This window comes from Ursus maritimus, unplaced genomic scaffold (assembly GCF_017311325.1).
Source record: "Ursus maritimus isolate PB19 unplaced genomic scaffold, ASM1731132v1 scaffold_1, whole genome shotgun sequence".
NCBI lineage: Eukaryota > Metazoa > Chordata > Mammalia > Carnivora > Ursidae > Ursus > Ursus maritimus.
Window position 1 is genome coordinate 54,014,415 of NW_024423343.1, and position 27,107 is coordinate 54,041,521.

Below are 27,107 nucleotides of genomic sequence, written 5' to 3' on the forward strand. Positions count from 1 at the left end.
CAAGGGGCTTTTTTGTATGTTTGTTGACCATTTGGATATCATCATTTGTGAATGTGTAATGAAGATAAATCTCTTGTATTGCCTTCTAGAAGCGTTATTGTTTTTCCTTTCATCTATAGTTTAACTGGAATTGATTTTTATTTATGGGGTAGAGATCAGGTTTCTGGGGTTTTTTTCCATATGAGTATCCAACAGTTTCAGCAACACTTGTTGAAAAGATCTTGTTCCGGTGTGCCTGGGTGGCTCAGTCAGTTGAGCATCCAACTCTTGATTTCAGCTCAGGTCATGATCTCAGGGTTGTGGGAACAACCCCTGTGTCAGGCTCTGCACTCTGGGGAGTCTTCTTGGGATTCTCTCTCCCTTCCCTTTGTCCCTCTCCCCACCCCCCGCCCTTGTGCATACACACACATTCTCTTTCTCTCTAAAATAAATAAATAAATCTTTAAAGAAGAAGAAGAAGAAGACAACGACGGCGGCGGCGGCCTTGTTCTCCATTGTCATCTTTGTGATAAGTTAAGTGTCCATATAGCATTAGTGTATTTCTGGGCTCTGTATTTTTATTCCATTGGTCTATTTGTCTATCTTATGCCAGTAGCCCACTGTGTTAACTATCGTACATTCTTTTAGATCTTCTACATACGATTATATCATTTGTGAATGATAGCAGTTGATTTCTTCAGTTGATTTCTTTCCAATCCTTATACCTTATACTTCTTTTTCTTTTCTTACCTGGCTGGCTAGGACCTCAAGTACAATGTTGAATAGACGTTGTGAGAGTAGCACCCTTATCTTGTCCATGGTTTCAAAGGGAAATCTCTCAACATTTCACCATTGTTTGAAGTGGGTTGCTGATCGCTATTCTTTTTTTTTTCTTTTAAACTTTTAGCAGATTAAGGAACTCCCCTTCTAATCCTAGTTTGTTGAGAGTTTTTAAATAATAGATGGATATTGAGTTTTATCAAGTTTTTTTTCTGCATCTGTTGAAATGATCACATAATTTTTCTCTTTTATTCTGTTGGTACAGTAAATTACGTGGATCAGTTTTCCACTGCTAACCAACCTTGCAATGCTAGCGTAACCTAGTTATGAAGTATTGACCTTTTTATATATTACTGAACCGAGTTAAAATTTGTTTAAGATTTTGTATCTAGTAAGGTTGGTGTATTGTTTTTCTAATAGGAACATGTCAGCTTTTGCTGGCCTCATGAAACCAGCTAGCGAGTATTCCTTTGGTTTTTAAGTCTTGCGAAGAATTTGTGTAAAATTGCTCATTATTTCTTCCTTAAATGTTTGTTTGAATTCACCAAAGAAATGGTCTGAACCTGGAGTTTTCTTTATAGAAAGGTTTTTATTTATAGATTAAATAGTTGAATGTTATTCAGATTTTCTATTTCTACTTGTTTCAGTTTTGACAGTGTTTTTCTAGGAAATTATCTGCTTCATTTACACTTTCAAATTTATTGACGTAAAGTTTTTCATAGTATCCTCTATTATTTTAATGACTATAATCTTTGGTAATGTCCTTTTCATTCCCAACTTTGGTTATTTTGCTACTTCTTTTTTTTTTTTATCAGTTTGCTAGGCGTTTATCAATTTTATTACTTTTTTTAAAGGACCAACTTTTGACTTTGTTGATCCTATTAATACGTCTGCTTTCTCTTTTATTAATTTCTGCTAATATTCCTTATTGCTTCCTATCCTTTACTTTTTATTTTTCTACTTTCTTGAAATGAATGCTTAACTCATTGATTTTTCGGCCTTTTTTGTATGTTTGTTTTCTAATATATGTGTTTAGGGCTATACATTTTTCTCTAAGTAATTAACTTCATTAACTTTTTGATAACAGTATTTTCATTATTATTTAGTTCCAAATAGTTTAAATAATTTGTATTTGCTCTTGTTTGGGGATATAGTGTTCCCCAAATACAAATTTGACCTGATCATTATATTGTTTAAATCTTTTTTTTTTAAGATTTTATTTATTTATTTGACAGGGATAGAGACAGCCAGCGAGAGAGGGAACACAAGCAGGGGGAGTGGGAGAAGAAGAAGCAGGCTCATAGCGGAAGAGCCTGATGTGGGGCTCGATCCCACAACGCCGGGATCACGCCCTGAGCCGAAGGCAGACGCTTAACCGCTGTGCCACCCAGGCGCCCCTATATTGTTTAAATCTTAATATCCCAACTGGTATTTTTATTTTGTCTACTTATTTTTATCAGTTATTGGAGTATATTAAAATCTCCCACTATTGTTATGGACTTATCTAATTTTCCTTCTACTGCTAATCTTTGCTTTCTATACTTCAAAAACAATATACTAGACATGTCAAAATTGTATTTTCCTTTTTTTTTTAAGATGTTATTTATTTATTTGACAGAGAGAGAGGCAGCGAAAGAGGGAACACAAACAGGGGGAGTGGGAGAGGGAGAAGCAGGCTTCCCGCTGAGCAGGGAGCCCGATGCAGGGCTCGATCCCAGGACCCTGGGATCCTGAACTGAGCCAAAGGCAGACACTTAACAACTGAGCCACCCAGGTGCCCCAAAATTGTATTTTCCTGATAAATTGAACCTTTTACAATGAAATATCCCTCTTTATTTCTAATAATGATTTTTGTATTGAACTCTAGCTATACCAGTGTGTGTGTGTGTGTGTGTGTGTGTGTGTGGTCCTATCCTTTAACTTTTAAGCTTTCTGTATCCATATATATTTACATGTGTCTCTTGTAAACAGTTTAGGTGTTGTTTTTTTTTTAAGACTATTTTATTTTAGAGAGAGAGGAGGAGGGGGAGGGGAAGAGAGAAAGAATCTCAAGCAGACTTCCTGCTGAGTGGGGAGCTGGTGGTGGGGCTCAGTCTCACAACCCTGAGATCATGACCTGAGCTGAAATCATGACCTGAGCTGAAATCAAGAGTAGGCCACTTAACCGACTGAGCCACCCAGGTGCCCCTTAGGTGTTTTCTTTTAAGCAGTCCGAGTATAAAATATTGGGTCATTTAGACCATTTAAGTTTAATTGACTTACTGATATATTTGGTGTAATGGCTGAGAGCACTAGCCTCACTGCCAGACAGACTTGGGTCAAATATTGGCTCTATCATTGACCAGATATGTTGTCTTGAGCTTGTCACATTAATGTCTCTGGGCTTGCCTCCTCATCTATAAAACTGGGATGGTAATGACTACTTCCCAGAGCTATTAAAGGATTAATGAGCAAAAAATATAGTAAATTTTAATTGCTATTGTGGAAGTGAAAGTGAGGCAGGTATAAGGGTGACAGCCTTCCTAAAAAAGATAATTGGTGTTAGAGGGAGAAGAAATAAGGTTGAACAGGTAATGTGAGACCAAATCATCAGAGCATTGAAAACAGTGGAAGAGTAAAACGTGATCTGGTGGGAGCTATTATAAATTTTTGAGCAGAGGATTTGCATGATAAGCCTGGAAAGACTACTACTCTGGAATTCATTCTCAAGTGGAAGTCCGCCTATTGGGTATACCTGACGACCGGTTGGCAGTTGTAAGAAGAAACTGAATCAGCAAATGATGAGGATCTAAAGAACTACAAGAGAAGTTAGCAATGTTTTTGAATGACAGGAGAACATTGAACTGTGGTTAGCTGTCTGCTCCAGTAAAGCACACTGACTTAGCTTAAGAAGTGAAGTGAAAGTGATGTGAAAGTGCTACAGGTGGTTCCATGTTCTGTTGAAATACATTTCTATTTCAGGATGTCACAATCACACCATATAGGTTAAGGAGAAACTGACTTAATTAGCCAAGTCATTGGGGTAGAGTTGAAAGTACTTTATATCCTCTTATGATCTTACTATGCAATCTAAAATTCTTTGTTTCTTTATTTCTTCATATTACAGGTAGGAGTAATTTCTAACCTGCCTACCTCTCCGATTTATTGTAAAATAATAAGTGTGCAAGCATTTTGGAAACCAAAGTCAAAGTCACTTAAAATAATTATTTTCTTTGGGACATATAAAATGAAGATTTCATATTTATCAATAAACAATTTAAAGCAGTAAACTTTTAAATTTTTAAGTGAAGTCTTTAGGGCTTTTTTATAATCTTAAAAATTGAGACCCCCCCCAAAGAGCTTTTGTTTATATCTACCTATCTATCTACTTACCTACCTACCTACCTACTTATACCATATTAGAAATTACTATTGAAAAACACTTAAAGTATTTCTTTATTATCTTATAATGATAAACCAATATGTATTAATCTAAATAAAATGATTTTATTAAAAATAACTGTATTTCTCAGAAAAAACTGAGAAAAATGGCATTCCTTTACATTTTTGCAAATTTCTTTAATGCCTAGCTTATTAGAAGACAGGTGGATTTTCATATCTGCTTCTGAATTCAATCTTTTGAGATATCACATGCCATGTAACTACTGGACAACTCGACACTCATGAGAGAATGAGAGTGAAAAAGACAAATAACATCTTAGTCTTATTATGAAAATGGTTTTGACCTTGCTGACCCCCTGAAAGCGTTTCAAGGACCTACCTCTTGAGAACTGCTGCTCTAAAGTATTCCTATAGCTGTCTGCTAAAACGTTTGCTAGGTAGACTCTAGACAACTAGATGCTAGAAGTAGTTCTGTTGCCATAAAGTAGTATGCAGTGCCATTATTGATAAAACAAAGTTGTCAAAAATATATAAGGCATAATTTCATATTTTGATACATTCTATATGAAATATATATTTTTAAATTCCATACAACATTTTGAAAGTGATTCCTACACTTTAAAATCAGATTTTGAAAAAATAATATTTTGAAATGCAATTCATGTATGAACAGAAAATTAATTCTTATAACTGGGTTTAATGAATTTAGTGTGACGTTTGTGACAACATGATTTGTTAATCATTAATTTAATTAAATTATTGATTTACCTTGTAAATTCAGGCTTGCTCCCATTTTAGGCTTACAAAGTTTTTATCATTGCATTCAGATCAGTGGTAAATAGTTAAAAGGATTTCCTAGGCCAATTGTTCCCAAGGCGATTTTTTTTAAAGCTGTGGAGATCATAGCTTGGAAATTGTGTATTCACGAATCCTAGCATTTGGCCTTTTCATACTTCCAGGTTTCTTAAGCCTTCCTGATTAGCCCATTTGTGTGTGCAGACAACAGCCATCAAGCACCCAGGAGAAGAGATACTCTCAAAGGTAAGTCTTTTCTGTCCTAATTCAGGTATGATGGGAATTGTTTTTTTCCATTGCTCAAAAATATTCTTTGGGGATAAAGAAATGAAGTAAGTCTTTGAGTGTGCTAAGACTCCCCCAGAGTCCCAAAGAGAGCCAAGTTTGAGGCTGTTGTGGCAAAAAGTCAGTGGTTTCCAGGCGCCTGTAACTCAACTCTGGCTAAATCTACTTTTGGCTGCTTCAGGACTATATATGTTTTTAGGAATCCCTACTCCATACTTAGGAGAACTTATAGTGGAAATAATTTGCCTGCTTAACCCTCTATAGGTGTCCTTCAGCTCTTTCTCTACTCAACCATTTCCCATTATTATCTTTTCTGAATGGGGGAGCCATCTTTAATCCCTACTGCCTTAGGTTGTTTTGCAAGAAAGCTACTGTGAATGTATTAGGGGTACACACACCTGTAATGGTCATCCCATCCTTATCCTTTTACAATTAAAGAAGTTTTCTCTCTAGTCTTACTGAACCATGGCACTACTTCCCACCCCCAGCTATCTACATCTCCTTGAAGCCTGAAGAGGTATGAGAACTACTTTGAATCAAATTTGAAAATGATCTACTAACTACCCATGCAGTGTTTCCACTGTACCCCAAAATCTGCTTTTAAAGGAGCAATATCTGGGACACCTGGATGGCTCAGTCAGTTAAGAGTCTGCCTTTGGCTTAGGTCATAATCTTGGGATCCTGGGATTGAGCTCGTGTCGGGCTTCCTGCTTAGTGGGGAATCTGCTTGTCCCTTTCCCTCTGCCCCTCACCCTGCTTGTGCTACCTCTCAAATAAATAAATAAAATATTTAAAAATTAAATAAAATGTTGACATATTAAATGACTGTCTTTTCAAACAAAGATGTATGGTAGCTTTTTCATGCTCTTATTTTTTTTTCCTAATTTTTTAACAACCCCCCTTTGTGTTTTTTCTTCCTTTTAAAACCATCTTTTTTCTCTTCAGTTTTTCAACTTGAGTTAGTATAATCAGAGCTAGAAAAAAAGGTATGGAAAGTAGGTATTCAGGGTCAATAAAATGAGACAAAGTCATGGGAAAACAACCAAAGCTAATGTCAGGAGATCCCCCTAAGAGAAATCAAGGCAGGAAACACACCTCAAAATGGAGCCCTGAGTAGAATCACTAATAGCCAGGGAGCGCCTGTGTGGCTCAGTCATTAAGCGTCTGCCTTCGGCTCAGGGCGTGATCCCAGCGTTCTGGGATCGAGCCCCACATCAGGCTCCTCCGCTGGGAGCCTGCTTCTTCCTCTCCCACTCCCCCTGCTTGTGTTCCCTCTCTCGCTGGCTGTCTCTCTCTGTCACATAAATAAATAAAATCTTAAAAAAAAAAAAAAAAAAGAATCACTAATAGCCAGACTACAAGGCACTAATGTGAAGATGGTCATTTGGAGGCCAACTAATTCTGCTAAAGGGGGACCTTTTTAAAATATACTTTTTAAGGACATTGTCTGACCCTCTGAATATATTTCTCAAAATGTATCCTTGATCCAGCTTGTTTTAAGCTTGTGTGCAAAATAATGGTGTGTTTGAAGTGTTAGATAATTTTCCATTTCTGTTTTGAAGGGATTTAAATATCAGGAGACTGTGATCCATTTCTTATATCTTTTTTTTTCTTTTTTTTTTAAGTAGGCTCCCTGCCCAGCGTGGAGCCCAACATGGGTCTTAAATTCATGACTCTGAGATCAAGACCTGAGCTGAGATCAAGAGTCAGACACTTAACTGACTGAGCTACCCAGGGGCACCAATTCATTTCTTATTTCTAGAAGAAAAAGAAAGGAAGGAAGGAAGGAAGGAAGGAAGGAAGGAAGGAAGGAAGGAAGGAAGAAAGAAAAAAAAAAAGAAAGAAAGAGAAAAAGGCCAAAGCTCCTGGATCAAAAGTAATATTCTGATTTGGTTATGTGTGGTTGAGGATGGGGCAGAGTTGAAATTCACATTACTGAAATTTTAATTATAGTCAGTTCTAGCAATTTATTTTTTATGATGAGCCATATAATCCATAAGCAGCTTTTAAGCCCATCTATTTGATCACAGTTCAGGTTAGAAGAGGTTGCCTATGTAGAGTAGGGTCATAGGATGAGCCTCCAGAGAGCAAGCAGGAGGCTGGTAGAGGGATGAACATCAAGAAATCTCCTACAGGGAGATGGTGCACCAGCTGGAAAAACATGACACCAGATGCAATAATAATCATTAAGACATCTAGGCCCCACAGCAGCCAGGGGTTCTATCAAAGGGAGGGGAAGATGTTTGAGTGAATTAATCACTTTGTATACTAGTTCTGGGTGGTATTTTAAGAGGTCAGGGAAATCAGCCTTCAGTGGCTACCCATTAACCTGCCCTTTTGCTCCTTAGCTACAAGTACACCCCAAGTTCTAACCACGATTTTCTAAAGACGACTCCCTTACCAAAGGAGTTTGTTTATTATAACCAATCTCTGGATCTTCCAGCAGATCTTAAAATGTCAGGAAAAAAATTTCAGAAACCCAGAATTCCGCATATGAATACATAAAACCACCATAATAATGTGTGAAAATTCCATGTTAACTTACAGGATTTCATAAAATATAGGTCGATGACCAGTTACACAACTTGCTTAAAATAAAAACATATTTCAACGAAGGCACATTTTCCTTAGAACCAATCCATAAGAATAACAGGTAAGTTTCTGCTTCCCAGCTTTGAAAAGGGATTATTAAAATTACCTTGCCTTATGAAAGAATGTGATGTTTTGGATTTGTACCCAAATAATCTAGTGTAGGTGAGCCAGGAAGGCAGCAAGCAGATTGGAGAGTAGATCAAACAAAATTGGCCATGTTGAAGCTTGGTGGTGGCTACATGAGGATTCACATACTCTCTCCTTTTGTATATGTTTAAAATCTTCTTTAATAAAAAGCTTAAGAATTATATTTAAAATGTTAGCTCTCTCTTATTACTACTTCAAAAACAATCAATGCCAATTATAAAGATTCTAGAAAGCATAGTAAAGTGTAAAGAAGGAGAAAAAAATTTCAGCATATATAATGACCTTTCCCAACACTCAAAAATCAAATATGCTAATAATATCACTTCATAAAAATAAATTGATCAGTGGTTCTAGTAGCCCCAGGTAGTCCTTAACTTTCATGCCATGATTTCTCTATTATTGAATGAAAGTGATCTTACCCCCACGTTTGTGAAAGTGAGAGATGATAAAAATAGCTATAAAACACATTGTGCTGCTTAATCACTCAGAAGTCATGATCAGGTCTGATGGTGAACCAACGTGAGTAAATAAATACCTGAGAGTAATGTTTTTATCCTTCACAATTCAAATGATCTCTGTCAGGTAATAAGACATCATCAGGTCAATTACTGTCTGCAGTAGCTTTGCAAAGCACCCTGAAAAGCACTGGTGAGCAATTAATTGCCACCTGAAAAAGCAGTAAGAGAGGTCATTTCTTCAACCTAACATAAAGCCAGTATTTCACAATTCAGTACACTTGTGGTATATTGGTTATTGATTGCTGGCTAACAAATCGCCCTAAAATTTAGCAGCTTAAAACAATAAACACTTATGATCTCATACAGTTTCTGAGAGTCAGGAACCCAGGAGTGGCTTATGCAGGTTGTTCTGGCCCACGATCTCTTAGGATGTTGCAGTCAAGCTGTTGGCCAGAGTTGTAGTCATTTCAAGGCTCAACTAGGGTCAAAGAGTCTACCTCCAAGTGCATTTCACAAGACTATTAGCCAACCTCCATTCCTTACTACAAGAATCACTCTTGTAGTAAGGCCATCTTGTAGTAGACTGCCTGGATGCCCTCATGGCATGGCAGCTGGTTTCCATACAGTAAGTGAAGAGACAGAGAGTGAGAGAGAGAAAGAGAAAGAGGAGACCAAGCAGATGAGAGAGCACCCGAGATATAGAAGCCACAGTCATTTATAATCTAGTCTTGGAAATAACATACTATCATTATGCCTTATTCTGTTGGTCATACAGACCAACCCTAGAACATCATGGAAGGGGAGACACAAGGATGTAAACACCAGGAGGCAGGGACTATTGGGGACCATTTTGGAGGCTAGCTACTACATGTAAGATAGAAGAAGAGAAATAACTCTCAAATATTAGAGATAGGATATATGAAAGTGGATTTGCAAGAGTTGTCTTTGAGTGGAGTATAGTTGGACCCTGATCTATCTAGGATGGTTGTCACTAAAGAGGGAGCCAAACAGTAACTTTCAGTCATGTAAAGCTTTCAAAATACATTAATTCTATAAATCTCTGTGCATAAAAGCAGAAAGCCCCTATCAAGCACTCAAGCCAAGGGATGCCAAGCTTATCTACATTCAGAGCTAAATAGGCAGCAATAGTAATTGCTGCTAAATTCTGTTTTATCCCCACCCATCCCAAATGGGATCATGCATGCCCCTCTGCCAAAACCTGGTTCCTGGTTTCTAGTCCCATCCCAGTGGACTTCAGTCTGACTTGGCACAAATGCTCCAGCCTGGCTTTTTTTGTTATCTTAACCACCCCAACAAAAGAATCATGGTAGGAAAGAAAGAAAATACAGCAAATGGTTTTTGCCTTCCACAACCTTAAAATTTCAACAAAGGAAGAAAACAATCTCCCATGCCCACAACTAGAGGCCTTGAAGAAAATATTGGAAAATTTATAAACTGACAGCCCCTAGCTATCCATAGGCCTCATTATATACATACCAAATTAAAAGTTACGCTTTGGTCTCTTCCTCTGTATTCATCTCTAAATCCACACTTATGTGTCGATTTCTAGCACTGGTAGTTTTGAAAAGCCTTTTAGGGTTACCTACCATACTTTCAGAATGCAAGTCATCATTGCAAATAACTCAACCCAATAACTTAATAGTAATTGGTATGAGTATATCACTGAAGTGTAGATAAATTCCAATCCACCTAGAGAAGCCTTTTTTTTAATTTTTTTAATTTTTTTTTATTTTTTTAAGATTTTATTTATTTATTTGACAGAGAGAGACACAGCCAGCAAGAGACAGAACACAGGCAGGGGGAGTGGGAGAGAAAGAAGCAGGCTCCCAGCGGAGGAGCCTGATATGGGGCTCAATCCCAGGACTCCGGGATCACGCCCTGAGCCGAAGGCAGATGCTCAACGACCGAGCCACCCAGGCGCCCCAAGCCTATTTTTTTTAACTATGATGTCAATGAGATTATAATAAAGTATGTGATGTATTGACAAGTAGATATTGTCTCATCAAAAATAAAAACTAATAACATACTTAAAAGTAGCTCTAAAATTGATAAACTGGGGGTGCCTGGGTGGCTCAGTAAGTTAAGCATCTGCCTTTGGCTCAGGTGATGATCCCAGGGTCCTGTGATCCAGCCCCATATCAGCGGGGAGCCTGCGGAGGGAGCTCTATTCTCCCTCTCCCTTTGCACCGCCCCCACTTGTGCTCTCTCTCTCTCTCTCTCAAATAAATAAAAATCTTTAAAAAAATAAAATTGATAAACTGTGTAAACCGAAGAACGATTATTTAACTACAGTAGAAGAAAAAGGGAAGGACGAGTGACATCTTTTCACTTTCATGTTAGTTATCATGAAAGAAATAGGTTTAATGATAATTTCACTCATTGGTAAAAGAGACTTAATCACTTTTACAATCAGTTGAATAATGAATTAATTCTTTTTAATAGAAAGAGTTTGATGCATATGACTGTTCATTCTGAGTCTAATAGTCACTATTAATCATAATCTCCTCCCAACCCAACGGTCCTCTCAATATGCTATCATTCTGAGGTGCACATTCCCTCTTGAGTCCTTTCTTGATGTTATCAGAACATGTGGAATTATATTGTTGTCAGGTATTTTCTTCCCATCAAGATAATTCATTGGTATCTTTTTAAAGGAGGTTTGTTGGGGGGGTTTTGTGCGTTTTTTTTTTTTTTTTGGTACCACTCTAAAGAATAAAGACCTATACTACACCCCCCCCAAATAAAATAAAATATTTTTTTCTTTAACAGATAATTACATAGTTCAGGATGAAAAGACTCTCCTCTCTGATTACACTCTATGCATTATAATGTTTATGCAGCCAAATTATTTGGGTTTTTCTTTCAGGTTCACTTTAACAGACACTTTTCTCCAGGGAAGAAGAGTGTTGTTGATCCTAGCAGTGGGTCTAATTCCTTTCTCATATGTTTATTTTTGAAGAACTCCCACAGACTGGCTTGTCCTTAACCACAGATAGTTTATTCTCTATGATGTGTGTGTGTGTGTGTGTGTGTGTGTGTGTGTGTGTGTGTGTGTGTGTTAAGTAGGGGGCAGTGAGGGTAGCATAGGAAATAAATCTTTTTTTACACAAATATGAAAGAGAACCCTCAAAAAAGCTAGGTAATATCTCACCAAAGATAAGTGATTAATATCAGATTCTTTCCTAAGAGCAAGTTTTGATAGGCCAGAAATAGAGATACTACAAGAACACAGCACCTAAGAGGGAGTTAATAGGTCAGGCAGAAACATGCCTACATCTAAGATCAGCAGTCTGTCCTTCTATCCAGGTTCTACCTAAGGGCAGAGCACCTCAAAAGCTTCCAGAGGAATTGAAATGAATATATGAGAATATTTCTTCATATTATGACTTCAAATCTATGTCAACTCATTAAAACTTTTTCTTATTTTTTCATTTTAAAAAACCTAATTTTATAGTTACTCAGTTCATTGAATTTTCTCTGATACCTAGACAAGATTCCTTGAGACTGAATTACCTAAGAGTAATATGAAGAATGATTTTTATTTTATAAGGAAAGATGAGAGAAAAATAAATAAGAAATGAGATGCAATCTAAAATGGATATAAAAGGGGTGCCTGTGTGGCTCAGTCGGTTTAGCGTCTGCCTTCGGCTCAGGTCATGATCCCAGAGTCCTGGGATCGAGCCCCATGTTAGGCCCCCTGCCCTGAGGGGAGTCTGCTTCTCCCCCTCCCTCTGCTCCTCTGCACACCATCCCCCACTCATGCTCTCTCTCTTTAGCTCTCGCTCAAATATTACCCATTTACTCATTAAAGCTTCTGAAATTCTTTGTAACCCTGTGTAATACAGTCTGTTCATCCACAGAATGATTTTCCTCCTAACACCTTTGGGATACGTTGACTTAATTTTAAGTCCTACAGAGTAAGTGCTTAAGATATGAATAACCAAGGCCAGCACCCAAAGAACAGTGATCATTGATGAAATCATTCTGTGAATGGTGGCCCAAAATAGTCAATCTGAGTTTAATTATTAATGTCCTGGATGAGGGTTGTGGGAGAATATTCTTAACATTTGAGTATAAGACAAAAGCTAAATCTATGTAATAAAACCTTTTTCTCTTAGCTATAAGTTCAGCCAGTTGTGCAGAATTGAGCCTTTTAAACGGACCTAGAAAGCTTATACACACATTCACATGTACACATATAAATTCAGTGCTTCTGTACATGGAAACCATAATCAAGATGGGTGACCAAGGTTTGTGAGCTTGCTAATTCCCTGGATGAAAGCACGAGAATTCAAGATGATACTGAAACATTCAACAAATAATAGAATAGAAGAAGCAGTAAGTCCACTAGTTCTTAGGATGAAGGGAAGGGTGCAGATTTATAAGAACATTGTAAAAAGGAAAGGAAGGAACTTGTAATATCTCAGCACATGGCAAGAATAATGATGCTTCTGAGTATACTCCTTTATTTCTTATTTGAGAAGATGATAGGAAAGTTGTATATGGTGGAAGATGAGATATTAGCAGCTCTGTCCTTGATATTTAACTTGACTTGACTTGACAACAACATTATAGACAGAATGGGGTTCAGAATTGGACAAAATGTTATGTTTGTATAAAATGGACAGATTTTATACCTAAATTTCATGAATTTAGGTATAAATTTCCCACCCTGAATTTCATGAGTAATCTTCATAATCCTCCTTCAGTTTTTTTATCCAGAAAAAAAAATCTTTGTGCATTTATCCATATATTTTAGAAAGTGACTTCTAGGGGCGCCTGGGTGGCACAGAGGTTAAGCGTCTGCCTTCAGCTCAGGGCGTGATCCCGGCGTTATGGGATCAAGCCCCACATCAGGCTCCTCCGCTATGAGCCTGCTTCTTCCTCTCCCACTCCCCCTGCTGTGTTCCCTCTCTCGCTGGCTGTCTCTGTCTCTGTCGAATAAATAAATAAAATCTTTAAAAAAAAAAAAAGAAAGTGACTTCTAGGACTGCATCTTGGGCATGCTGTAAGTGGGTGCAAGCATGCTGGGGGTGTTCAATAAATGATGAAAAAGAAGTTTAGATGAAAAGCACAAAGTCAGAAAGTTAATAAGGTCCAATTCAGGATTTTTTTTTAAGGCAAGGTAAACAAATAGCTTAAGTATTTTATTTGTTTGCAACTAAGCTTGTTAACACTATATAATGAAATGTACAAAGAATAATGTTGCAGTTTTTGGTTAGATTTAAGTCAAAGACATTCATTAATAAGGAATCTTTGAATATGAATATTCCAGAATTTCTCTAAGCCATCTGATCAGAACAACTGTCTCTGAATATTACCTTACTTTGGAAGGTACTGGCATACACTTGAATTAAACTCAGAATTTTTCAAAATAAGCCCTAATTAATAAAACTATTCTATATTCAAACTAAAACAATTTTAATAGAACTTTCCTTTCCAGAAACAATAATAAAGGAAACAAGGCATTTTGTAAAACGTGGTCCTGAACAAGTCACAGTAAAAAATAAATGTAGACTTAACTTCCACCTCCTCAAAACAGAGGCTACTTTCTGTTCCACAGCCTTGGAAACAAGGTGAAGAACAGTCTGTAAGCAACTTTGGGCAGGGGTTTGCCAAAACAAAGCTCAAGCAGTTGAACATGGTCCCTTCTTAAAAAGAATTTGGGGGAGCCTGACCAAAGAATCCAAATTCTGTTTTTAATAACCGATACAAAAGCAAAATGGCTCCTCCCAAGTAGCAGGGCCACCAGGGCCTGGCCCAGCCCCACGCTCACCTCTCTTGTGCTCCCAAGCAAACCCTGATGCTCCTGCTCCAGGGAGACTTTTTCTTTTTAGAGGTTCAGCGTCCAGGGAGCTCTCTGTGTGAATGAGGTGAGCACAGACTCCACGTGCGTATTTTAAGGCTTGGAGTCACAGTATTTTTCAACACGGCTGGGCAGAGTCCATGTGTCAAACGGCCCATCTCCAGTTTGTCCTAATTCCTCACCACGCATTTATAGACCTAGGACCACAGACCTTGCTATGTCATCATCATCACATCTAATGTCCATCCTAACTTATGATTCATATTCTGTGCCTGGAAACAGTCCCTGTATTTAACAATAATACCTACAACATAAAACAATCCACCGTTACAACTTATATGGTCACAAAACATTAATGATCTTCCGTAGACCAAGCAAATGTTTTTAACCATAACTGTCGTGCATCAAATTCACAGCCAGAATCCCCAAGATCAAAATGCCCTCAGTGGCACTCAACAAATGGAATTTCCCCAAGCACAGTTCTGTAAGAAGTGTGTGTGAGAGTGTGTGTGTGTGTGTGTGTGTGTGTGTGTTTTAAGTTATTATTTGTATTGTGCAATTCAGGCTTCTTAATGCCTGAGTTTCCAGTAAAGCCAGATTTCACTTGCATTACTTTTAAACTGTGTTTTAAAACCTACTGATTTTGTTTCCTTAAAGTAATTTACTGTTAAGTGTTAACTAACAGTGACAACATGTTTCATTGTACTGAATTATCATGAAAAAACCAAGTATTTTGAAGACATGTATGGTCAAGACATGTTTTGCTCTATTATCTCCCCCTGGCTGGGGAAGTTAGAGAACTTGCTGTAAATAGCAGGATTAGTGGATCACAAAATGAATTACTAGTTGCTTATGTGAAATCATGAACTTCTCATTACTGTTTTCATGGTTTGTCATGCATAACATTTTTAGCCAACTTGGTCTGAAATTTATGCAAGTTATTAGTCATTTTTATCTATAGACCTTATCAAGTCAATGATGTCACCTCAGCTGTTGGACATATTCTTTAAATTTATAATCGAAGTCTCAGTGTAGTCTATGCCTTGCATAGTAATTAGTTCTACAGTCTTCTCACTATATTCTAGAGTCATGACTTCCAAGTGCTTGGATTGGGTACACCTACAACAACTAATTTCTTCAAATCTGCTGGTGCTGCCACTGTTCTTTCAGGCTCAGATAGAAACCTGAAAACTCTCTTTTACTTGTCTCCTGTCCTTCCACTTCCATTCTGACCATCACCAAGTTATACCAGAAAAGGAACTGCCTTTTCTTAACTATTCCCACCACCATAGTTTATGCCAGGCCACATCTCCTCACTCCCGGCCATTATAACTTTCTCCGGGCTCCCTCTTTTTTATTATTCTTACCTATATTCCTGCCAGAAAAGTCTTACTAAAGTACCATTTATAATACCCTTTAGCAAATCTGACTTCTCCAGACCTCAGGGAGCTCTACAAATTCAGAGTACTCATAGCACTTATAGTCAGGCCCATACAGCTTAACACTTAAATATTCCCACATGGCCTTATTTGAATTCATTTTGTCTTCCCTGAGGAAAAAGAGTTTGTCTCATATTTCTTTTCAGCTACCATAACCCCTAACACAAGGCTTGTTCAAGACCAACTGTCAGGGTCAAGTACTGCCCAATAAGTACTACTTTAAATGTGCCATAGAATATTCTGTACTATGCCAGAAAGAAGTAGGTTACCATTCATTCCCACATCATTCACTCATCAGGTATTTTCGAGCAAATTTTGTATGCCAGGCACTGTGCAATGGATGCAAAGAGATATAAGCCTTGCCTTCAAGTTGCTGGTGACAGAGTCAGAGAAGTACAGCACGGGGAAGATAGAATACACTGTGTGCAAATGCTTACAGGCACCCAGAGGAAATACAACCAAATCAGACTGGCAATAGTAAGGAATGGAACATCATTGTCTGAAGTGTGTTTTCCAGAGCACTAGTCTGCAAGATTCTCCATGAAAAGAAAAAAAAAATTTCATGGTCAAATAAATGAGAAACCCTGGACATCATCATTCCCTCTCCCAAAGAGTCACAAAGCCCATTAGCACACCAATGCCTTAGAGGAGTCCTGTGGTAAAGAAACTGGTGGGAAATCCTGGTGTGAAAGAGATGTTCCAGTCATCAGGAGAAAAGTGGTGGCTGAAACCTCTGGGTAGGTGAGGTCACTGAGGAGAGAACAGAGGTCTGAGGCCCAGAACTAAGAAAATACCAACATTTAAACGTGGAGTGGAAAAAGAGTAGCCCAAAGGGAGACTAAAGTGAACTGGCCAAGGATGTACAAACTCAAAACAAAGTGGAAAAACAGAAGCAGAGGGAAAGGAGAGAATTTCAAGGAGGGACTGGCCGGAAATATCAGAGCCCCAGGTGAAGACATTAGAGTGTCCCCCAGATTTAGCTATTGTGAGGTTATTAGGGACATTGGCAAGAGTGTTATCAAGGAAATGGAAGGAAGTGGGATTGCAGTGGACTGTGGTTGTAAGGAAGTAGAGACACTACATGTAGACTGGCCATTTGAGAAATTTGGCTGTGCAGTGTCGGGAGTAATAGAGGAAGGGAGAAAGAGAGATGCTCCATTGAAGGAGGGTTATTTTACACTGAGGAAATTGGAACCGCTTTGTATGTGGAGGCAAAAAGTCAATAGAGAGGAAAGGTTAAGAAACAGGGCATTTGGGGTGAGAGGTGCTTCATAGGCTGGATAGCTGAGAAGACATAGGACAAATCACAGGTGAGGTGGAATTAGCCCCAGGCAGAAAAAGGAAAAAAGAAGATGGGCTAAGAGAAAAATAAAGTTGTAGGTGGCGAGAGAGAAAGTTATTAGTAACAACATTAAGTAATATTCATGGTGCCAGGCACTGTGTTAAGTGGTTTACATAGGTTGTCTCATTCAGTCTTTAGAGTAACCATTTAGAGAAGGCACTAATATTATCCCAGTTTTACAGACAAAGAATTGCAGTATGGAGAAAGAAGACATCTTGTCATATAGTACAGTCAAGATGCAAAGTAAGGTAAAAAAAAAAAAAAAAGATCTCTGGGGGCACGTGGGTGGCTCAGTCAGTTAAGCATCTTCCTTCGGCTCAGGTCATGATCTTGGGGTCCTGGGATGGAGGCCTGCATCAGGCTCCCTGCCCAGTGGGGAGTCTGCTTCTCCCTCTCCCTCTGCCCCACCCCTCCCCACTGCTCGTGCTCACTCTCTCTCTCTCAAATAAATAAATAAAATCTAAAAAAAAAAAAAAAAAGGTCTCTGGCCTAAAAAGTACTGTCTAGGAAGGAAGTTCTTCCTTAGTGCTCTCAATTTTCAGAATGAAACTAAAGGCAAGGCTCTTTCCTGAGAGTAAGCCAGGGAGGTAGCAGGGTAGGGGGTGTCTAAGGAACAGGGTACTCACGATTGGAATACCTACAGAGAAGAATGGGGAAGAGCTCTTACTAAGGACATATTTGAGAGCGTAGCTAAGTTGAGGAGCATGCTTTGGTAGAGACTTCAATTCCTATAACCTGTGACATTCCAGCGCACTCCACCAGCCCCACCTGCTATACCAGGGCCTAGATAACAGGGCAGAGAAGAGATAGGTTGCAACTTGCAGGCTCCAGAAAAAGAGACCCCACACATCCTCTGAAGTGACCACCAGTAGATACAATGTAGTTTGCTCTCCTATAGATAAAAGCAAAGGGCTCCAAGATACAGAGGTAGGAGAGGGATTCACTCGGATTAAGGGAATTGGAGAAACCTAGGGCTATGGGGGAAATTTCTACTAGCTCTTGCCGTATAAAATTGAGCAAATTTCAAGCCTACTCTACTGAGAAATGAATTGCCAGAGCACAAAATGAAGATCAAGTTTGGGGGGAAACCGTATGTCTAGTTTTCAGACATGTTGATTTTGAGATGCCTAGAGTTTTCCTACATGGACTTGAAAGTTTGGACTTGAAAGTTATCACCTGAAGGTAATAGTTCAAGATTTCACACACCAAGTTGCTTGTACACAGAGAAAGTGGAAAGGTAACACAAAGCTATCTCACGGTTTCCCCACAAATAAAGGCAGAAAGATAATATGGCCATCTGAGGTATGATTAGAGTAACACGATGATACCATTGAACACGGGAGCACAGTTCTCTGGCCATGAAACCAAGATGGAAAAGGAGAAAAGGCCTAGAATACTTTCAGGGAATGGAGTGGGTAGAGAGTTACAGATAGAGCCCTTAGGAGGGATTAGGAGATTGTGTAAGGGGTCTAGGAAGGATTTCTGGTTATACAGAAGGAGGTGGAACTGGAAGAACTACAAAAAAAACAAAGTTCCCTTCTTTCACAAGCTTGCTGGAGCCAGCCTCACAGGAGATTACAGCAGAATTCTCCGGGTTCAGTAGCAAGGCCACCACAATTGGGCAAGGCCCTGAGTCACCCATGCTGTCTTCTAACTCTTTTTCTAGCCTCCGCTATCTTCGTTGTCCTCCACTCACTGGAGGGGACCTTGCCCCACTTAACCCTCTTTGCTCTAGAAGCCTATTTTTACTGTAAAGAGACCCCAAAGTAACACATTTGTAAAAAGAAAATTATTTTATTGTTTTATAGTAAACTCCAAACTCGTGTATGTTTGCACCTGGTTAAACCCTAGGCTTCCATCTTAAAATGCAAATGTGTGAGGCAACAAAAGAGTATTCCAGGAATGGCCCATGGAAGTAAGATAAGGCAAAAGCCACCTCAACCACATCCGCCAAGTATATAAGGAATTTCTGGTTAGGCACACTTCCTTTATCTACACTGGCAGTTACTCATAACCACGAACCTTTTTTACTGGACACCACTCTCCATAATTTAAAATTACGGTAACCCAGTTTCAACTCCATCTAAGGGAATACAGCCACGAGAACTCGGATTCTAGTCCCAAACTCATTGTTAGCTATCTGTGCTATTATAGGGAGGTCAACCTCTTGGAGCCTTATTTCTTCATCTGAAAAATAGAAATAATGCCTGCCTTTCTTCACAAGTTGGCCCTAAGAATCAAACCAGATAGCTATAAGATGGAAACATTATTTTATGAGTATCATGATACAAAAATAAATGTTATAGTTATAACTTTTTTGGTAGTAATAATAATTGTTATTATTAATAACAGTAGTAAATATGACGAGTTTATTTTCCCACAGTCTCATGGTATAATCCCTGAGGGCTATATACTAAGATCTTGGCATTAAATGGCCCATCCATCTGCTACATGGCTAAGTTCAATAGCAGGCAGGGAGAGAGAAAGAGAGAAACGGTGGTAAAAATAAAAGGAGGCCAGGGAGAGGGGAAGAAGGAGGAGAAGGAGGAGAGAAGGAAGAAGGAAGACAGCAGATGGAGAGACAGGAGCACAGGAAAGCCAGGGAAGTAGGGGATGTAAAGAAAAGGCCTTTCCTGCCTGCCTTGGGCCTCCCGTTTCTCAGAGTCACTAAAAGGTGGCTTTCAGAAGGGATTCTTCTGGAAGAGGTCATTGAAATCATTAACTGAACTGGATAATGTATGAATCCACAGTGTTTGGGGTATTTCCTGGTCTTCACATATGGCCCCTGGAGAAGGAGATACTGAGGAAGGCAGTTTTAATAGCAGAAAGTAAAAATTTTTTTAAATGGCCAAGGAAGTAATATTGACTCGGTGGTGAGGCACTATTTTGCATGAGACCCAGCTTGGGGGAAAATGTTTATGGCTACATTTTTTAAAACTCTGAATGAAATACCTCTCCTCTATTAAGTCCCCTAGGGGAAGACACATATTTTATAATATATATTGCCTATCTATTAAATAGAAAAATGTCAGTGAGCAAAGTGGCACAGCTTCCTGCGTGCCTAACTGTTAGTATCTGGGCAAAGCTGCAAAGTAGCAAAGCAGATGCCGTTGTCAGATTTTTATTTTGATTAGCAGCATAAGGGAACTGGTATGGTGAGGGTGGTTGGGGTTCAGCAAAGGAGAAGAGGGGAAAGAAATGAATGTCAAATAGTTATTAAAATATTCCAATTTTCAGGGTGCCTGGGTGGCTCAGTCGGTTAAGCATCTGACTTTGGCAAAAGTCATGATCTTGGGGTCTTGGAATCTAGCCCTGTGGCAGGCTCCACGTTCAGCAGAGAGTCTGTCTGTCCCTGTGCCCCTTCCCTTTCCCCTCCCCTCTGTCTCTCTCCTCCCCCTCTTTCTCCCCCTCCCCCTGCTCATGCCTATGTGTGCACGCTCTCTCTCTCTCTCCAATAAATAAATAAAATCTTTAAAAAATATATTCTAATTCTTCACATTTCCTTTCTTTAGAAGAAACTCAGAGTTCAATTTCTGTGGGATTTCATAGATGTGTGTGTGTGTGTGTGTGTGTGTGTGTGTGTGTGTGTGTTGGTAGATGCAGAAAAACATCTTAAAACATACCCAGGTTAACCCATAGAGGAGCAGGACCCATTCCTTCCTTCTCTTTCTTGCAATGTCTTTCTCTCTCTTTCTCTCTGTCTCTGTCTCTCTCTCACACACATACAGACTCACACATCATTAATAGTTTCTGAGGTTTATTTTTTATTTATTTTTATTTCTCATATACAAAAGCCTGAGAATATACTCCTCTTTATGTATTATGGAAAAACATTTGCGTGCAATCTTAAGGAAGTTAAATTAATTACCATTTACCTGCCAAGTGAAATAAAAGGTCTACCCCTAGGATTAATATTTTATACTTCCTTATTGTCTTGAATTATGTAGGTAAATGAAGGGGTTTTCCTTTAAAACACACACACACATATATATATGAAATATGAAAATCAATTGGTTGGTAAGAATGAAGTGAAGCTGCACATTTACAGAAATCCAAGACAGTGCTGTAAAATGAAAAGGAGACTGAGCTGGTTTCAGCTGAAAGACCAGCAATCAATTCAAACAACGGTCTTCCCTTTGAGCTGAAAATATGGAAACGGAGTGGCACAGAGGAGAGTCCTCCTTGACACTCCCAAATACTGTTGGATAATTAATGTGTCCCTTACTCTGCTTAACGGAAGCCCACTGCTCCACTCTATTTAAATGAAGGCAGGATCCTTGCAAACAGTAGAAATAGGGGGAGAAGGAGATATTATGTATATAAAGTTCTCTTCTGACTATGAAGTAGTTCATGAGAAAAAAATTAATAAAAACTTTTTAAATTAATGTTCATTGTAGAAAAATTGAAATGTGCCAAAAAAGGTAAGGAAGAAAGTAAAAATAGTTTATCATTCCACCACCCAGAAAGATAAGCTGATAATATTTTGTTGTATTCCTTTCTAGTATTTTTTTTCCTTAATGTTAAACTGTCTTTGTTTAGCACAAGAAAAATACTGATTTGATGTTTTCAACACTGCTGGACAAGAAATAAATTAAAAATGCAAAAAATAAGGGAGAAACAATAATTGCACCCAGTTAAACTGTGGGATGCTGTACCAGCGTCCAGAACTAAGTATGTGAAGAAAGAAAGCAGTTGTGAGCAATCAGCAGAATACAGTGGAAAATACACACAGAAGATTTTGTCCTATTGCTGTCTTACTGTTACCTCACTCCGTGACCTTAGGAGAAGCTTTTTCCTTCCCTAGCCTTCATTTTCTTCATCTTTAAAATAGGGGACTGCAGCTCAGCAGTTCCACAAACATGGTTAGGTGATTTGCCATGTGCTGGAGACCAGAGATGACAGGCAGGAAGTGTCTAATCTAATCTACCAGGTTTTGCAAATTAGAAATGAAATTCGGGTAAAATTTTATGATATCCCCTGATATTTAAAATGCCCCCTGGATTTTAAAAGAAGAGAATTTGCAAATTCTTGGTTTAGTGAAGTGGACAAGATGCTACCCAAAGTTCCTCATTCTGAAATTCTGTAATATAATGTCACCAAGGGTCAAGTGCATCTTTAAGATACCACACTAAACCAATATTGACCATTGCTGACAGCAACCAGTAAATCTCTTGAGGGTCTCAGAGGACCCCACTTTCAAAGCAGTTGGAAATCAGAGCTGAATATTCTGTCAATTCAGTTGTCATTATATATTCCTTAAATACCAAAGGCCAAGCTTTCAAAAATTGAGCAATAAAAATCCATCCCCACTCCAAATCATTCTCTTTCTGATCCTTCACAACCAATTCCACCTCAATCTAGGAATTTAGCCACTTTGAATTTTCTTTTCCATTTCCAACAAAAACTTATTGGAAAGTAGTAAACAGGAGTCATTTACAGCTTACTGTGTTTCTCCCAAGGATATTTATACTAAATCTTTGTATGTAATTGTTTAAAAAAAGGTTTTTCTCTCTGTTGAAGGAACACATATCAATGAGTAGGTAGAAGAGGTATATTTAAAGCAAGACAAAAGGACCTTCTGCAGTTCCCTAAATTAATACAAGATATGGAGAGCCCTTGTCCATGAGTCTTTCAAATTCAGGAACAATGTGGATTCTGTCTAATATGGGTCATTCCCCAAACTTCACTAATAAGGTCAGTTCTCCCTCTACCACCCCCCACTTGGAGCTACACAGAAATATAATATTAAAGAACCATTTCAAGAGGTGGAGAGGAGATTGTTTGCTTTCTTTTTCTTTTCAGTTTTTGTAGTGAGGCTGAAAGAATCTGGGGCATTGTCCCAATTTAAATGAATTACAAATTGAACTAGTAATTGACAATATTTACAAATAAATGATTCTTTTAAATCAGTGCTATCCAGCAAAACTTCTATTATGATGGAAATGCTCTATAACTGCACTGCCCATGTATTAGCCATTTAGCCCCATGTAGTTATTGAGCACTTGAAATATGGCACTTGAAATTCAGAAACTTGAGTTCTTAATTTTTAATTTTTATTAAATTTAAATAGCCACATGTGGCTAATGGATGTCATATTAGACAGCACAGTTCTAGAGATTTTTTTGTGGAAGCTGATGGGGTGCCAAATGCCCTATTCTGACCCTAACAAGAGAACTTCATCCAAGTAGGGTGAATATGTCTTCAGAATTTCAGGTCTATTGCAATTACGTTAGTTGCCAAGTCAAAGGCAGTTGCTATTGACAAACCAGAAAATCTACAGAATTGCCGTGGAAACCCTATTAGAAAAGCATAGGGCAAGCCAGTATTTTGCTGTTTAACTAGACTCCAGTAGGCCTGAGCCTATTCCTCAAAGTGACCCAAATAAAGCCAACTTAATGCTTTTTGTTTTCTTAAATTTGTGTCTACTGGGAGTTTTTCATGTTTCTATGTCAACCCTTGTTACAGGATATCTTGAAAGGATCTCCTATGACCAAAGATCCCCTGAATTCACAATTTTTTCTGACTAATAGAATGAGGAAACTATGACTATTATCTATTGTTCTTAAGCAAGACCTTTGGGACCTTTCAAAGAAGCAGCTTGAATATCTATTACAAGGAAGGAGAATTATACAGTGTGTAAATATCTATTACAAGGAAGGAGAATTACACAGTGTGTAAAGGCCCTTTGTTGAAAATTGGGTTTTGATAATTACATTTTTATCTGAAGGCCCTTTGTCAAAAATCCCTCTTTGAGAATTATGCTTTGCTGACTCCTCAGATAAAAAGAAAAGATAAGGGAAATGCTTGGCCATCAATGTTTCAAATAAGGAGGTTTCGATATGTTACCACTGGCCCTTGATTTCTACCTTGATTGACATGTCGAGAGGGTCCAACCATTGCCCAAACCTCTTGTGGAACAGTTAAGCTTGCCAGGGCCTTGGTTACCTGTTACTTGTATCCTAAAGTCCAGTGAGGTCCCCCAGCTATAGTGGCCACAGTTTGTGAGAGTAGATAAGCATAGAGATCCCTGCCATCCCTGCTATCCCTGCCAGGCTCACCATACCTGCTCTCATTGCCACATAACATAGAATTCATTCAAAATAATAAAACCATCTTTATTGCTAGGGGTTTAAAAAAATTTTTTTTCCCTTGGCCCTTAAAGACTGAAGTGCCTGGGAAGGAGGCTTGATGCTTGGCCACCCTGGGGAAGGACCCTAAGAGGATGTGGCTGGAGAAACTAAGATGAACCCAGGTCCTTGGCAAGGTCACTGGGTTTCCTGTGTTGTAAGGAAAGTTGTTGGAAACTGAGGACTTTAGTGAAGTGAGAATACTTGTTTTAGACAACAATAGCTCTGGTATGAACAAAAACAGATAAAGGAATCACTTCCTAGTCAGGAGCCCAGAGATAGGAATGTGCACTTGAGCACTGTCGCAGTTTAATTTCGAAATGGAGGGGGAAGAGCTCTCTAGTTGCCTCCAATAACTGGCTTGCTTTCTTTTCTTTCCCCACCCAAATCCATATGGGATTTTGGACCTTGCTTTTCATTTTATATTAGACTGAAAATTACACTTAGACCCCTTGTTATATGATCCCCTTACTTTAAGAAAGCAAAGACACAGCCTTGAGTCAACTAGTTATTACTAGAACTCCTGGCCCAAAACTTACTTCATATGCCGCAAAGCTCCTGTTTCCACAGCAGTAAGCCAGCCCCTATGTGTTCCTTATTTCCTTCTCCTTTCTACAATGAAATGATAGGAGCTGGGGACTCTAAATTGTGCTGAGACTATATAGCCCTCGGGATCTTGGGACAGCCCCTACACTTTGTTGTAATCATGCTTCCGTTCAACAAATACTAAGTGACCGCAAGGTCCAAGCCTAGTACTAGGTGTTGCTTCAGCAGACAGGAGCCCCAAACATGGTTGCAGTAAACATTCACTCAAAAGGGTGATTTTATCTCCATCCAAGACAGGGAGGCTGGGGAACTCATACCAATATATTTTTTCAACTCAGCGTGTACAGTTAACCCATATTTACTCAGCTACAATTTCTTTCTAGCTGATTATAAGTTTCCTCTTCCCTCTTATATCTTCCTAGCATCCTTGCCTGTTGCCTCTGGTTAACATTGAGTGCAAGATTCTGGGAAAGGAGTGAGAAAGCCTAGGGTGTGACCCCACAAGCCAAATCTTGCACAGTTTCTATACATGGCGATTAGGAAAAGAATGACTGATTCTTGAAGTTCTGGTCTGACTTGGGGCCAGGTTTGGGAGTGTGGGGATTCTGGCATGAAAAGGAAGAGAGCATAACTAAGAACAGTGCAGTCTTGTTGGTATAAAATCTGTTCCCCACTTACACACATACACTGTCTGACCTGGTCAAGCCATGCTCTCTTCAGATTGTGCCCTACTCCTCCCAACCTTTCTTCTGGACGCTCTCCACCTCACTGTCTCCACCCCAGTCCAAGTCACCCTCATTTCTTTGCCTGGACTCTAGGCAGGCAAGCCTCAATATCCTACTGACTGGCCTTTCTGTACCTGTATTTGTCTCGCTTTGATCCTTTCTCCCTTCTGCACTCAGAACGACCTTTCAAAAAAGTGTTGCTTCCTGGTGTGCAAGGGTAATGACCCAAATCATGAAGGGGCCTCCAAGGCTGTGCACAGGGAGGATTTTACCCACCTCCTTAGCCTTCTCACTGTTTGTGGGCTACCCACACTATGCTACAATCAGCCTTGTTTCCCCCTGCCCTCAACCCTAACTCCGGTCTCTGCACCCCTACTTTTTCTTCAGGGTTCAGCTCAAATGTCACTTCTTCAAGGACAACTTCTCTAATACATGAGGGCCGTGGTCAGAAGCTCTCCTAGCATCTTGCCCTTCTCCTTCACAATGTTTATGACAGTTGCAATTCTATACTTAGTTGTTTTTAAAGACTGTCTCCTTAGGATATAAGCTTCGTGAAGTCAGAGACCACGGGGGTCTTGTTCACTGCTCTATCCCCCACATCTATCACAGTGCCCAGCACAAGGAGGGGCTTGTTAAATATCTCCTGAATGAATGCCCACGCTCATGTTCTATAGATGCACACATCCCCTTTCCTGACACATGAGCAGAGGGAAACCACCCTGTTCTTGTTGTATCCTCTCTGTTGTTATTCTTTTCATTTTGATTTAGCTTGCTTATTCTTATGCTCCGTGCTTTTACATCTTATTTCCAAAAGAGAAGAAAGAACCCTCAGGTGGAAATGCAGCTGGCAGATGCAGCCACACCAGCAGTCTCAGAACACATCCTGTCATGTCACATTTCCTTTACATACTGAGAGCACCAAGAGTTTGTGTGGCAAGTCTTGAATTCTGATTCCTACTCAGCTAATCAAGGTCCATCAAAGTCCCAACCACATGCCACATTCTCTCTGAAAGCCTGCCTTTTCTTGTCAGAACCTCTCCTCTTGCCAAAGCATTTTGTTTGTACTCCTGTGTAGCAGTTATATTGTTTGGTTTTTCTTTATCACAGTTGTTTTGATACCCATTTGCCTAACCTCCTAAACTCTGTTCTGAGGGCACGTACACTGAACTGCTATATTGTCTGAATCGTCTTTGTGTCTTTGCATCTAACACAATGTTAGGTGTTTATTAAACCAAATTGATTTTTTCCCATTGTTACAGTACAAGACTGGGGCTAAGTCCTTTAGTCTGATCAGTTCCGTTCATCAATTTCATCATTTATTCTCCATCATTTCCACAAAGAAGTACAGAGAATAGAGACATCCTGTCCTCTTTGCCTTTCTTATGAAAGGTTACTAAAAGAAGTGGAAGAGAAGAAAGAAGAGGCTTATAAAAACACAGAACAAACTAAGTAATGCCAATAAATACACAACATTGGGTATGCTGTCTGTTGAAAGCCCCATGGCTCTTCCTCATAGCAGATGATAAAAAGTTTAAAATGCCAGGGGCATCCACTGAAACCAATATGTCAAAAAAAGAAGGAAAAGAACTAGCCCATGTGCTGATAAATTGAACATGCCTTATTGTTGATTCTTAGAAGGATAGCACTGTGCATTGTATGCTTTGCAATGGCAATCATCCTCCCT

The 27,107-nt window shown here is 39.0% G+C and overlaps 1 long non-coding RNA gene across 3 annotated transcripts in view; it reads left to right on the forward strand.

Moving 5' to 3' along the window:
• LOC121105707 overlaps positions 1-27,107 on the forward strand; it is a 100,244-nt gene that overhangs the window by 3,226 nt on the left and 69,911 nt on the right. For all 3 annotated transcript variants that reach the window (XR_005838333.1, XR_005838334.1, XR_005838332.1), the window contains exon 2: positions 5,100-5,181. This is a non-coding gene — a long non-coding RNA (uncharacterized LOC121105707). The remainder of the gene's footprint in view (positions 1-5,099; positions 5,182-27,107) is intronic.